Here is a 15550-nt window from a genome sequence, read left to right as displayed (position 1 = left end):
CCTTCCTGATGTCTTCTGTTATCCATTCATCATACAATAGCATATTATTTATTCTCCAGGTGTTGTAGTAGTTTCTGTTTTTTACCCTGTCATTTATTTCTAATTTAAATCCATTATGATCTGATAGAATACAAGGCAGTATCTCTGTCTTCTTGTATTTGCTAGCATTAGCTTTGTGGCATAAAATATGGTCTATTGTAGAGAAGGATCCATGTGCTGCTGAGAAAAAAGTGTATTCACTCTTTGTTGGATGGTATATTCTATATAGGTCTGTTAAGTCTAAATTATTAATTGTGTTATTGAGATCTATGGTTTCTTTGTTCAATTTTTGTTTGGAGGAACTGTCCAGTGGTGAGAGAGGTGTGTTAAAATCACCTAGCATTATTGTGTTGTGGTCTATTTGATATCTGGAATTGAGAAGGCTTTGTTTGATGTATATGGATGAGCCACTATTTGGGACATAGATATTTATAATTGTTATGTCTTGCTGATTTATGCTTTCCTTAAGCAGTATGAAATGTCCTTCTTTATCCCTTCTGACTAACTTTGGCTTGAAGTCCACATTATCTGATATAAGGATGGATACTCCGACTTTTTGCTGTGTCCATGTGCATGGTATGTTTTTTTCCCATCCTTTTACCTTTAGTCTGTGGATATCTCTTTTTATGAGATGAGTCTCTTGCAGGCAGCAAATTGTTAGATCTTTCTTTTTAATCCAATCTGCCAGTCTGTGTCTTTTGATTGATGAGTTCAGGACATTAATATTCAGGGTTATTATTGAGATATGATTTGCATTCCTGATCATTTGGCTCATTTTTTTTTTTTTTCTTTTTTAACACAACTTGGTTTCTCCTTTATTTGGCTGTTCCTTTAGGGTAGTTCCTCCCTTTGCTGATTTATACCATTGTTTTTCATCTCTTCTTCATGGAATATTTTGCTGAGAATGTTCTGTAGTGCTGGCTTTCTTTTTGTAAATTCTTTTAGCTTTTGTTTAACATGGAAGGATTTTATTTCATTGTCACATCTGAAGGTAAGTTTTGCTGTATATAAGATTCTTGGTTGGCATCCATTTTCTTTCAAAGCTTGAAAAATGTTGTTCCAGGCCCTTCTATCTTTTAGGATCTGGGTTGAAAAATCTGGTGATATCCGTATTAGTTTCCCCCTGAATGTAATTTGATATTTTTCTCTCGCAGCCTTTAAAATTCTGTCTTTATTTTGTATGTTAGGTATTTTCATTATAATGTGACTTGGTGTGGGTCTATTGTAATTTTGTATATTTGGAGTCCTATAAGCCTCTTGTACTTGGTTTTCCATTTCATTCTTCAGATTTGGGCAATTTTCTGATATTATTTCATTGAATAGATTGTTCATTCATTTGGTTTGTTTCTCTGTGCCTTCCTCTATCCCAATAATTCTTAAATTTGACCTTTTCATGATATCCCATAATTCTTGTAGATTCTGTCCATGATTTCTTACCATCTTCTCTGTTCAGTCAACTTTATTTTCAAGGTTAAATATTTTGTCTTCAATGTCTGAGGTTCTGTCTTCCAGGTGTTCTATCCTATTGGTTATGCTTTCTATGGAGTTCTTAATTTGGTTTATTGTTTCCTTCATTTCAAGGATTTCTGTCTGGTGTTTTTTACAGTATCTCTAACTCTTTATTAAAATGATCTTTTGCTTCCCACGTTTGCTCTTTTAACTGTTGAGTGATGTGATCATTCAAAGACTTTATTTGTTCTTTCATCTCATTGTTTGCTTCTCTGATCATTTTAATTATGTACATTCTGAACTCCCTTTCTGACATTTCTTCTGCCATGCTGTCATTGGATTTTTTTGCTGGACCATCTAGGTTTGTTTGGGACATTTTCTTCCTTGTTTTCTCTTATTGCTCAGGTACCCACCCCTCTAATAGTGAAACTCTGAGATAGTGCATATTTCCTCTATTGACAAATATTGTCTCTGTAGATTTCCAATAACTCACCTCTTAGTAGCCTGAAGTCTTGGAGGAACTTGATAATGCAGTGCTCCCCAAGGAAGCTGCCCTCTAGGGGTGGTGGTCTTCAAGTGGGGTATATTCCCTGCCAGTGGGCAGAGGCACCTCCACTTGTTGACTGATGGTCAGCCAAAGGGGGACTAGACTGCAGACTGGGGCACGTCTGATCTGTGCCTATGTCTCCGGTTCTACTGCCCTGGTGGGAAAGCCTCGCCCAGTGGGAAAGACTCACCTGGTGGGGAAGTTTTGCTGGGCAGCTTTCCTCTGAGAAGTTCCCCTCAGTCCAGAACTACCACCTGGACTGGGCAGCCCTCCTCTGCAACATTCCCAGGGGTCCTGATCTACTGCCTGGACTGGGTTCATGGCTCCAGTGGGGGAGTCTCACTGGGCCTCTCTACTCCACGAAGTTCCCTGTGTTTCAGGACTACTGCCCCATCTGGGAAGCATACCCAGTGGGAGAGACTCACCCAGTGGCTCTGAGTTGGTCCCGAGTCTCTCAATACCTCCTTTTCTTGACTCCTGGGCCCTGTCAAAGGTCCTCTAGTCTCCTGTACGTGTCTCAGGAAGGGAGCTATCCTTCTAATGATGATGGTCACATACTCAGGAATAATTCAAAATGCCTGCACCAGCCTATAAAGAAGCTGGGGAGCCCCAGCGAGGGTGCGCTGAGTCAGCACAGAGGCAATTGCAGTGACCCTCAGCAGTAGGGGGAGCAGGCAGGCAGACTCAGCAATGGCGCCTGACCTCGGTGTGGGGGTCAGGCGGGCTGACTCATCTGCTGGCTTTCTCCCTGATGGCGACCAACCTAGGCATGGTGGTCGTAGGGCAGGGTCGCTCAGTGATGGCGCCCTACCTTGGTGCAGGGGTCAGGTGGGGTCGCTCAATGATGGTGTCCAACTTAGGCCTTGTGGTTGGGCAGGTTGGCTGCCTACCAGCTCGCTCTGCAATGCAGGCGGGTTGGGTGCCTGTTGGCTAGCTCCGTGATGCAGGTGGCCTGACTAGCCCACCTGATCGCTCTGCGATTGTGACCGACAAGTGATGGTGCCCGAATTCGGTGCAGGGGTCAGGCGGGGTTGCTCAGTGATCTGGCTTTGAACTCAATCCTCCTGCCTCAGCCTCCTGGACCACTGGGATTATAGGCACCACCGCCTAAAGATTCTATTGAATAAAAACTAATAAATTTATTCAAGAATGTTGCGGGATACTAAATCAGTATACAAAAATTTATAGTGTTCTAAACCTAACAATGCAGTTTCCAAAAAAGAAATCAAGAGAACAATCTAATTTACAATAGCTACCAAAAAAATGTACTTTGAAACAAATTTATCCAAGAGGTAAAAATTTGTACACTAAAAAATATAAAACATTACAGAAAGAAATTGAGGAAGACCCAAATAAATGGATACACCGTATGTTCCTGCCTAGGAAAAATTAATATTAAAATGTTCATATTATTTCAAATGAACTACTGATTCAATGCAATCCTTATCAAAACCTGATATCCCCCATAAAATATAATTTTTTATATAAAAAGAAAACATAATCCTAAAATTTCTATGAACCAAAGAAAACCTCATATAACTAAGAAAATCATCAACAAAAAGAACAATGCTGGAAGCATCACACTACCTGAATTCAAAGTGTATTATAAAACAGTAGTCATATAAGCAGCATAATATTTGCATAAAATAGGCACTGACCAATGGAATAGAAGAGAAGCCACAAATGAACCCATACATGTATGGTGAATTGATTTTCAATAAAGTTGCCAAGGATACAAACAGAATGGGAAAAGGACAGTCTTTTCAATGAACGGTGTTGGGAAAAACAGATATCCACATGCAGAAGAATGAAATTAGATCCTTTTCTTATGCAATGTACAAAAATCAACTTGAAATGACAAGAGACTTGAAAATAAGCCCTGAAACTAAAAAACTACCAAGACAAATCGAGAGGCAATTTTTCCTCACATTGTTCAACAACATTTTTTTTTAAGATTTGACCCCCAAAATACAGGCATCAAAAGTAAAACATAGACAAATGTGATTATATAAAAAATTCATGGACTAGGGTTGTGGCTCAGTGATAGAGTGCTTGCCTAGCACATGTGAAGCACTGGATTTGATTCTCAGCACTCCATATAAATAAATAAAGTTTCATTGCCAACTTTAAAAAAGTTTTAAAAATTATTTACAACAAATAAAATAACAGAATGAAGATAAAACATATGAATTGAAAGAAATATTTACAAACCATACAACTGAGAGTTGGTTAATATCCAAAATATGTGAGGAACTCAGTTCCATAGAAATAACATGATTTGAATAAAAAATGGGGAAGGAGTGTGAATAGACACTTCCCTAAATAAAACATACAAGCAACCATCAGATAAGTGGAAAAGAACTCAATATTACTAATCATTAGCAAACTGCAAATTCAAACTAAAATTAGATCTCACCTTATACTTGTTATAATGGCTATCATCAAAAAGATGAAAGATAATAGCTACTGGCAAGGATATGAAGAATAGGGAACTCTTGTACACTGTTAATGAGAATGTAAATTAGCACAGCCATTATGAAAATCAATATAAAGATTCCTAAAAAATTAAAAATAGATGCCCTGGAATTCAGCATCCAACTTCTGGGTATTTATTGAAAAGATTAAAATCAGTTTTTCCCAGAGATGTCTGCATTCTCATGTTTATTATAGCAGTAGTCACAACATCCAGGTTATGGAATCAACATAAGTATCCCTGAACAGATGAATAGATACAGAACGTGTGGTGTACATATACAATGAAGTGCCATTCAGCCTTAAGAAGAAATTCTGTCATTTGTGACAACATGAATGGAATTGGAAAACATTATGCTAATGAAATAGGATGGGACCAGAAAAACAAATATTGTGTGCTCTCATTCATATCTGAAATCTAAAAAATTAAATTCATGGAAGCGGAGAGTAGAATGGCAGTTACAAAGACTGGAAGTTGGAGATAATTGTCAAATGATTGTCAAATGGTTCAAAGTCTCAGAAAGGAAGAGTAAGATTCTTTTTGAGATCCTATTGCACAGTGGAATAAATAAAGTAAAAAATAAATATATTGTATATTTCAAAGTTGCTAAAAGTGAATTGCAAATGTTTTCACCACAAAAATTATAAGTATTTGAGGTGGTGGATATGTTTATTAACTTGATTTAATTATCCCACTTTGTATTCATAAATAATATTTATTTTGTACCCCATAAATATACACAGTCAAAATGTGTTCATTTACAATAAAAACAAAGAACACGTCCTGTAAAGAAAAGTAAAATTGTTCGAAATGAAAAACGAACACAAAACAGAGAAATAGAAAAGAATGATATTTTTATTGTTTCATAATAATACCAAACCATTGTATAATTTATTCATTCTAAGGCTTCTTTGGGTAAAAAGCATAATTATGACAAAACACAAAAAATAATGTGTTCTTTTTTTCCACAAACGTTTAAAATATTGACACATTTGCATTGGACTGAAATATGTACATGGAAGGTATTGCTAGAATTTCCTGAACACTTATTTATTCATGATGCTCAAAAGTAATGAGAACTTGGCAACATTATTATTGTATTTGAGAACAGTTTTTTATTGTTTTATATTGGAAGGAATCAAGGTGGCTTCATGCTAGCATTTTCTTCATATCACAATAGTACCTTCTAAAAACTCAAAATGACAGCAAATTTCACAATTGTTTTTTTAAACACTCTGTTTCAAAGGAAATGTGAAATTTCCCTACACACCTTCTCTAATACACCTTAAGGAATATCATCTAAATTGACAACATATTTTCAAAAGTATTTAGGAGCTGAAAAACTTATCTTACAAATTACATTGTAGTAATTTTAAAGATAAGCTTATTGAGGTTTCAAATATGTAGAAATAAATCTTAAATATATTTATTTTCATATTTTAACTGGGAACTATAGAAAAAAATTTAAAGCATGAGTTTAAAGAGAATTTCCAATTTTAGTTACAGGTTTTATAAATGAAAATTTTTCCCCCACAAATCTCTAAGTAATTGTCCCAGAATAATCATCAAAACATTTGATTGGATTTTTAACTAAATTATGAAAATATGGTGCTTCATGTATAGTTTTGAGGTATTTTTTAAATCATTAAATACTTATTATCAAGATTGTGTCTGCTGCATGTCAACATAAATACTCAGTGTAAGCACTTATGTAATTCAGTTTTTTGTAAAGCAAAATATTTATGTACAGATGGTAATATGTCCTTTCCTCATTTTTGAAAATTATTTTATATGTAAGACTGTGATAAAAATTACACTTTCAAGATTGAAATAATAATAAGGTAGCATAAAGTAAGGGACATTCAATTCTCAACAGTTAACTTATTATAGAGCTAAAAGTGCTTTGTCATGGTAAAAAAAATAGAGACAGATGACTTTTTAATTTAATAGGAATAAAAATCTGTGTTTTTCATGAGTTTACTAAAAGTGTGTTTTTAAAATATGTGGGCTTGATGGTTTTGCTTACTCCCCTGATATACTTTTTGTCTGTTTTTCCTGGCCCTTTGTCCAGGGAGACTGACTTTACAGATTTCATAGGCTCTCCTCTTAGACTTCTAGTTGACTTTGGCCAGTGGAAGACACAGGAGATCAGAGAACAAAGGGAAAGAAACTTGGGGTTCTCACTTCTCAACCAATGCCAGAGCACTTGTCTGGAAACATTATCCAGTCCTGAAACACTGCAGAGTTTTCCTAACCACTTCCTCTCCTTAACCATCAGGAAAAGCAGAGAAAAATGCATAATGAAATAGTAGTAAGATCTATATACTTTTTTTATAAATTGAAGAACATCTGCAATCAGTGTATATCATGGAATGAGCTAGGAAAAAAGTGGAAAATTAAAATTGGGATGTTGAAGTTGGTATGATATGAGGAGCTTGGATGATTAGCAAACATAAGGCATGATCATGAAGGAAGAAGCTGAGACAGTTGGAGAAAAATATTATATTAGACAACGGTAAAAAAAATTGTGAATCCAGGATAGTGGAAAACTGTACTAAATGGGTACAGAAATCATAATGCAAATTATGAAGAAAATAACAGTGATTCAGGATTTTAAACTTTCTAGAAATAAGGGAAAATGTCTGTGGTTTTCTAGATGAGTTCCTCAAGGAGATGTGGTGGGTGCTAAAATCTGCTGGTGTGGATTTTATGATCAGGGAAGAAAATGAAGAATTAGAGGACATCAAAAACTCTTCTTCCAGGTCCAGTGGTATGCAGGGTGTGGAACAGAAAAACAGACTGTAAGGAGGGCAGCTGCAGGGAAGTAGTTCTTAGGGATTAAATTTACTTTAGAGAAAGAAATTGAAGGAAAAATTTACAGAAGAGGTTGAAAATATTGGACGTTTCTCTGATGACTGACTGTGAGTTCTGGGGACATATCAATACCCTGTTGATATCAGAACTGGAAAGTAGAATTAGGCATTAATAGGCATCACAGAATTGAGGGATAATGGAGAGTCTGTGGGTTATTGTGGTGAACTGAGAAGAGAAAGAAAGAAACACAACCCTATCAGTTCTACAGGTTTCAAAGTATGTGGTGGTATCTAGACTGTAGAGATGGACAGTCCAGAGAGTGGTGGTTATATTTTGAAAATCATGCAGATACGTTGGGCTCGACATTCACCTTTGTAAATGGTAATATGGAAACTGAATGAGGGGAAATTCCTCACTCATGGAAATGCTCCTGGATCTGCGGCTCTGTATCTTGCTGAAAGCTGAGTAGATTCAAGGGAATTTTTATTTTATATGAAGCATACAGAATTCTATGGCCTCCTCTGGATCCTGCTTTCAGCTCTGAGGCCGCGAGCTGTGTGCTGATGTCTTGAGATATGAGTGTGATGTCTTGAGATATGATAGTTGGGGACCAAACAGGGACAGACTAACTTGATATACTAGAGTTTCCTAAAAAGGGTTCACATGGGGAAAACAACAATTAGTCTTTTGAAATAAAATCTTCATTGATGAAAATGTATGATGGAAGAAAACAGACCGAACATCAACTTTAGATACTGGTCAGTGGTTACATGCATAGTGTGAAGCTAACTCCAAATTTTTCTTTTGACACATCCTTTGTCCTTTTTCTTCACCTTTTCCTGGTCCTTTTTAGATAATATAAAGGGAAGATTTTGCTAAAAGTAAAGAACTGTGACAGTTAATCAGTTCATAACCTCTATTTTGAGAAGACCTTCTACAAGGGTGGAGCAAGAGAATTATTAGTCTTTTTTTTTTTCTAATGACTAGCAAAGGTGAGAGCCCTGGACGTGATTAGTCTACATAAGGCAGGCACCGGCAGCAGAAGTTCTTCACAAGTGTATTGAAAAATGAAATAAGCACAAGTGTTGTCTCATGTTGCTGAGACTGAATGGTGATAACCATCAAGGAAACAAAAAGAAAATAGATTGGAGGGACTGCAGAGCTGAGATCAGTGGTGATGATACATGATGATCCAACCCCAAGAGGCTGGTATAAGGTCACTATAGACAGAGGGACCCAAGGAGATCAGACCAATTAAATGGATAGGGGTTCCAAGGTATTACATGCATTAATTGTTGCAAATATCTCACACATACTCAACTGAATGTTCAGTCAAGGTAAGTGCTTTTTAGAAAAGGAAAAGAGAGAAAGACAGAGAGAGAGAGAGAGAGAGAGAGAGAGAGACATATAAGCTCTCCTAGACTGTAGTCTAATTGAAGATTTTAAAGTCTAACATATTAGTGAGAACTAATGAGCTGGTGACTTATAATGGCACACATATTAAAATACACCTAATATTGAAATTAGCTAGATTATCTCATCATTAGACATTGTTGCTAACTAATGTTTTGGAAAATCAGAGTATCTGTGAATAGGAGCTACCTTTCTAGAATTACTTCCCTTTTTATGGTAATATTAACCCTCTTATTTTTTCCTACGGTTGATATAATTGGGGTATGCCATGTGTTTCCTTACTTCATTCAATTTAAGATTGCTCTTTTAATATTGATGAATCTGGGTCCTCTGCTCTTCCAATAAGCACCAGTAAATGGTATAAAATCTGTCTATTTAAGAAAACAAGCAGAATTTCTGTCAGTTAACTTGAACTTGAACAGCCTGTTATCTAGACTGTAGCAACAAATAGATTCAAATAGGGAAAGGCACAACACTGTAGGAATTTGCTTCATATGCAGCATAGCAGTTCTGTGAGATTATTCTTTTACAGGGGCAGGATCTTTTTCATGTGCCTTTTCATTGACCCAGGATTCTTCATTGTACAAATCTATCATTTCCTATGGCTTTTGTTATTGAATGTTTTCAAGTGGTAAAGAAAGAAAGGAAGCATGGACAGGCACTCCTGCATCCTTATCCCTTCACTTGGGAGAAGCATACATTACTTTTGTTCTCATTTCTTTGAAAAGAATTGCTCACATGACCACACATAATGATAAGGGGATATGAGACATGTGGCTTCTGGGTGAACAACTCCCTCCCAGTTACTGTTCTATATTGTTTGCTATAAAGGTGACAGTAAAAGTTGGTGGACTAGATAGAATCATTTTCCTCCACCTCAAAAGTATGTAGATACTCTTTTTCTCACACAGAGAATGCATTAACCCCCTTCCTCAGGGGCACAACCAGAAATCCTATCCAGTTCCCTCATTCATTTTAAAGACAATGCACAATCCTCTGTGCTGAACCTAGAAATGGCTCCTTCTGGTTGGGCCACTTAATAAATAAAACTATGAGTTATTTGACAACATGCAGTAAGCCTGTTGCCACAATATTTACTAAGATAATCTCATGAAAGCATGAGCAACAACAGCACATGTCCAGGTCTGCTATTTCATATTTCATCTTGACTTAGTGCACAAGGACCCAGCAGCAATAGAGAGCAAGCTCTAGGAGAGGGAAGAAAGACTTTTTAAGCCAAGAGACTGAAGAAGCACTAAACCTGCACCTGGTAGAGTCAGTGAATGAAATTCAATGTTGTTATAGTGTAGTGATAGAGCAGATGGCTCTGTCCTAGTTGTGCTAGTTCATGGGAGGAAGAGCATCATACCATCTCCTGGAGCGCTTATAGGTCTGCTCTCAGCATTCCTGTGGTTTGGAAGAATGTCCCCTCCTATGGTGTGAAGAGGAGCCTAGAACCCAAGCTTTACGTTGTAGTATATATAACCTGGTTGACAGGTGACTTAATTCACCATCACAGGATCCTACCAGAATTGATGTTTTGTCTATTGTTTTTGTCTATAGTCAGTTCCTATGTTTAGAATGAGATCATTCTGAAAGATATTTATTATCCCTTACTCCTCAAATAAGTAGAACAGGGATTCATTATATTATGCATCATATGATAATATGCAAGACACTTGAAGAAATTTAGAGAACAGGTATAAGATAGTGAAAATTACTATATTTTAAGACTTTGCTTTTGGTTTGAGCTTCTGACCAATGCATTACTTAAACAAATTGATAAGAATTCTATTTAATATAAAAATTCTATTTAATATAAATATGGGAGGTTATATGGGCTCAACCTTTATGAATTGTATTTAGATGGATTCTATTTTACTTTTTTAAAGTGCACAATTATCAGTAAAAATTTACTTGCAATGGACTGAATGTTTATGTTCCTTCAAATTTATATGTTGCCATCCTAATAGTTAAGATTTTGTTATTAGAAGGTGAGACATTAAGGCATTAAAAGCTATTTGGATCATGAAATTGAAGCCCTCATAAATGGGATTAGTATCCTTATAAAAAAGACTTTGGAGAAATCCCTCAATCCTTCCGTTATGAGTTTACAGCAAACTGAAAAAAAAAAAAAATGCTATGTTTAGGAAGGAGGCCCTAATCAGCACTAAATTCACTGTTGCATTGTCTTTGGACTTCCTAACCTCCAGAACTGTGAGCAGCTATTTTTAAAGAATAAAACTGTTCTTTATAAGTCATTCAGCCTATGCTGATTTGCTCTTTCAGAGTGAATGGACTAAAACAGAAAATGATTATCAAGAAGTGGAGGTGCAGAATACCTAAAATGCAGACGTTGTTTTAGACTGAATGATAGGTAGAGTTTGAAAGAGCTTTGAGGTAAATGATAGGAAAAGCCCAACTGCCAGGAATGGACCATTAAAAGTAGTTCTGGTGAGAGCCCAGGAAATAAGAAATCTGTGGGAAAAATCCCAATTTTCTTAGAAAATACCTAAGTAATCTTGAACAGAATGATGACATAAATATGCACATGAACGTCATTCTGCTAAGGTCTTAGGGGGAAATGAGGAACAGGAAAGTGCAGGAGAGACCATCCTTGTTATAATGTGGTTAAGAATTTGGCTGGCCGGGCGGAGCAGTGCACGTCTTTAATCCCAGCAGCTCAGGAGGCTGAGGCAGGATTGTGAATTCAGAGCCTCAGGAAAAGGAAGGTGCTAAGCAACTCAGTGAGAACTTCTCTCTAAATAAAATACAAAATAGGGCTGGGGATGTGGCTCAGGGGTCAAGTGCTCCTGAGTCTGAGTTCAATCCCCAGTACCCACCCCCCCCCCAAAAAAAAAAAAGAATTTGGCTGAATTATTTTTTGATCTAGAATTTTCTGGAGGGTAGAAGTTGTGAGTGAATATTTACGGAGAAAATTTCTAAGCAATGTTTTGAAGGTGTGACTGAACTTATTTTGGCTCTTTTTGGCAAAATGGAAGAAGAGAGAATAATGATTTAAAGATGAAATCGCTAATCAAAAGGGAAGCAGAGCTTAAAAGATTTGAGATACTTTCCACCTATTCACATTGAAAATAATGAGAGAGCCTACTTAGAAGAGAATACAAAGGGTATGGCCAACAAAACTCAAAATTCATAAGGATTCTAGCTCTCTAGAGAGATTCTAGGAACTGTTGTCCATGACAAGAGAAGAATGACTTTACCCTAAGTTAATGCAGAGATCATCAGACAGGTTTCCAAGCAAACTGCCTGCTTGGGCCTATGGAGCCTAGGAGTGTGCTGCCCTAATCTGCCTCAGATCTTTATTCCCACAAAACATTCCTTGGCAACCCAGGTACAGCTTCCATGAGCCCAGATGACAAAGGCTGAAGTGGTTGTTTCTTCAGAGGACACAGGCATTTGGCAGCGTTCACATGGTGTGTTATAACTTCTATGCAAAAGGGCAATGTGAGAGTCATAGAGTGGGCTGTACCCAGCAGAGCCATGGAGGTGGAGCCACCTAAAGCTAAGAGGATAGAACTGCCTTGAGCCTTGGGGATCCAACCCCTACCCAGAAAAATCTGTGAGGGTGGAACCACAGCCCTAGTGGACCCAGAGGTAGAGACTCTAGCCAAAGATTATTCTCTAGCCTTAAGGTTTCAAACTGGCTACAGACCTGTAATCCTTTTCTTCTTTCCTATGTCTTCCTCTTGGAATGATCAATTCTGTCTTGTGCTTGCCTTACACAGAATAAGTACAGAACTCATTTCACTCAACAGGCTTTCAGCTGAGGAAAAATTTGCCTCATGATGCATCATATATTGAGTATCATCAATATCTGATTTAGATGATATTTAGATAGGACTTTTGAGTTTAGACCTATGAATTGGCATTGTTTTAAGACTTTCATGAATACTGAGATAGAATGAATGCATTTTGTATAATAAAAGGGCATGAATTTGGAGGATTTAGGGCAGAATGCAATGGTTAAATGTTTATGTCCTCCAAATTTATATAATGAAATTCTAACTCTCAATGTGATGGTATGTAGTGAGCCTTTGAGAGGTGACTAAGTCAGGAGTGTGGAGTCTACCGATGAATGGAATTACTCTTCTTGAGGGGACCCCAGAGAGTTACCTCATCTCTTCTCTTACATGAAGTCATGGCAAAAAGATGACTATATATGAACCACAAAACCTGTACTCAACCGACGTAATCTGCCAGCACCTTGTTCTTGGATTTTCAGTCTCCCAAACTGTGAGAAACACAATTCTATTATTTAAAAGCTACCTGACCTTTGGTCTTTGGCAAAGTGCTATAGTAGTCCAAATAGACTAAGTATTCTACATTTACTTCAAGAAGTTATCAAAACAATAAAAAATTAACGTGATAGGAGGCTAGCTTGTTCTCACAGACAATTTATACTATAGATTTGATCAAGTTGCTAATTTAGTAGGGAGAGTCTGATCTATTTTAACAGAATTTGGAATGTGAAAAAAGTGCCTACTTAGGTAAGTAAACACTCATTGATTGGACTAAGTTTGGATCAGACCAATAGATTGTTTTCCTTCTTTTTGTGGTGTTGGGGATAGAATCCAGGACTTCACATATGCTAGGCAAGTGCTCTACCAACTGAGCTACATTCATACCCCGCAGACAAATAGATTTTTTTAATCTCTTAGTTATTATATCAATTGATATAGGGTATTAATCCAATTAATTGAATTTAGTTATTTACTGAGTAAGATTTCATACAACTCTAAATTTGTGTTTAATACTATTTAATTTCATTTGCTAAATAGTGGAGATGCATTTTGTTTATTGTATTTTGCTGACTTTATTGATTAGATATGTTTTCCTTATCCTATATGATGTGACAATAAAAACAAAATGGGCACTGGGTTTGAGAAATAAACTCATACGTGCCTGAGGGATATGACACACGATTGGAGTGCAGTGAGCTCTTGGCCTTTAATTTTTATGAGATTGCCTCTGTTCAGGGTTAAGTCTCTAAGATCTGGCACTGAGGAAGACTGGTGAGTTATTAAACATAAAAGATCTTCCAGGGGAAGGAAAAGGTTAGCATCAACTGTGCAAAAATTTAAAATACGTTATTTCCTAGGAATTTAAGATTTCATAACTAGCTTTGATTATGTGGATTAATATTGTGTCATAGATCACATCATAAATATACTAATTCAATATTTTTTGTTTTTTTGTTGAAATAGTTGAAGAATACTAATTTTGATTGCATATCTTGTTAAGGTGTTAAAGAAGTATGAATGAAGTCACACAGGGGCTTCACTTCAGAATATGATTGTGATAGATATCTTTAAGGTGGATTTACACTCTTTAATTGTCACTTTTAATTAATTTTGAATCTATTACTATCCATCACATGAAATATTTTGTCTTCCCTAAGTATTTGCTGTGCTATCATTTACCTGTTAGTGTTTTAAGACATGCAAATAGAAATATCTACTAGAGTTGATCAGAATTGACCTGGATCATTCAGTAGGACTGCTAGTAAAACTGAGTGTTTGAATTCTCCAGTAATGCCCAGATTTAAGCCTGGAAGGAGTCTATTGTACATTTAATTCATTTTGATTTCTGTTTTGCTAGATGGATATATTGAAAAAGCAGAAGCAGAAAGATCATGGTTTTTGACCAAAAGTTACTTAAAATTAGATAATTCAATCAGTCTGGATAAGGGATAGTATGAAACTAAAAGAAATTTAATAAAACTGTTTAGAAGTTAAAAGATTGAATTAAAAGTTAAAAGTTTTTATTTAGGTAAGAAAATACTTATTGTGGGTGTAGAGAGAACAGAATGATTGCTTTTGAATGGAGAAAAATTAAGACAGGACCTAAGGAGGAAAGGAGAGCTCCAGAAGAAGTTAACTTTGTAAGTTTCATAGAAAAAAGTGACACAGGTCACACTGATAAGAGTTGTTGAGGAAGGGTCTCAAATTTTGAGCCATACATTCACATTCATTCATTCATTCAATCTGTAATGGATGGTTAACATGCATCAGTTATAAGTACTGGAAATTCAATGGTGAATATAATAGACAGGAGTCCCTGCTGATCAAAAGTGGTTTATTTTTAATTATTAGAAGGAATGGACCTTATAGTGAAAAATAAATAAGTGTAATTAGAGTAAGTTAGATAAAGATAAATGCTCTAAGGGAAATTAAGCATGAAAAGTCTAGATGGAGTCAGAAAGTATGTGTGTGTGTGTGTGTGTGTGTGTGTGTGTGTGTGTGTGTGTGTGTTGTATGTGTGAGAGAGAGAGACAAAGGAATTTGAGAGCGTATTGAGGAAGACTGCAAATGAAGGAGTCATTTAAGGTGAAGGAAGGTAAAGAGCCATATCAGTATCCTAAGGGTAGAGAACTATTGAAGCAAAAATGAGTACATTTTTTTTTTCCTTGGTGCTAGGGATTGAACCCAGCCATTAATCCAAATCCTCAACCCTTTTTATTTTTTATTTTGAGGCAGGGTCTCACTCAGTTGCTAAATTTCTGAAGCTTGCTTTGAACTTTCTATCCTCAGCCTCCAGCGCCCCTGGGATACAGGTGTGGGCTACCACTCCCAGGAAGTGAGTGCATTTTTGAGAGCAGAAAGGAGGCCAGGACAGCTGGAGGAGAGTTAGTAAAGGGAGAATTGTGTGAAATGAGGCCAGAGGGAGGTGAAAGAGGGAGAACCACATCTTGTGAGTCCTACTGGACTTTAAGACTGACTTCAGGTTCATTCTAGAACTAGGAAGACACTGTCATGCTTTTTAGCAAATTGGGTGTTTGTTTTGATGTTTCC

Source organism: Sciurus carolinensis, chromosome 4 (genome assembly GCF_902686445.1).
Source record: "Sciurus carolinensis chromosome 4, mSciCar1.2, whole genome shotgun sequence".
Classification (NCBI taxonomy): Eukaryota; Metazoa; Chordata; class Mammalia; order Rodentia; family Sciuridae; genus Sciurus; species Sciurus carolinensis.
Note: the sequence above shows the minus strand (reverse complement) of the source record.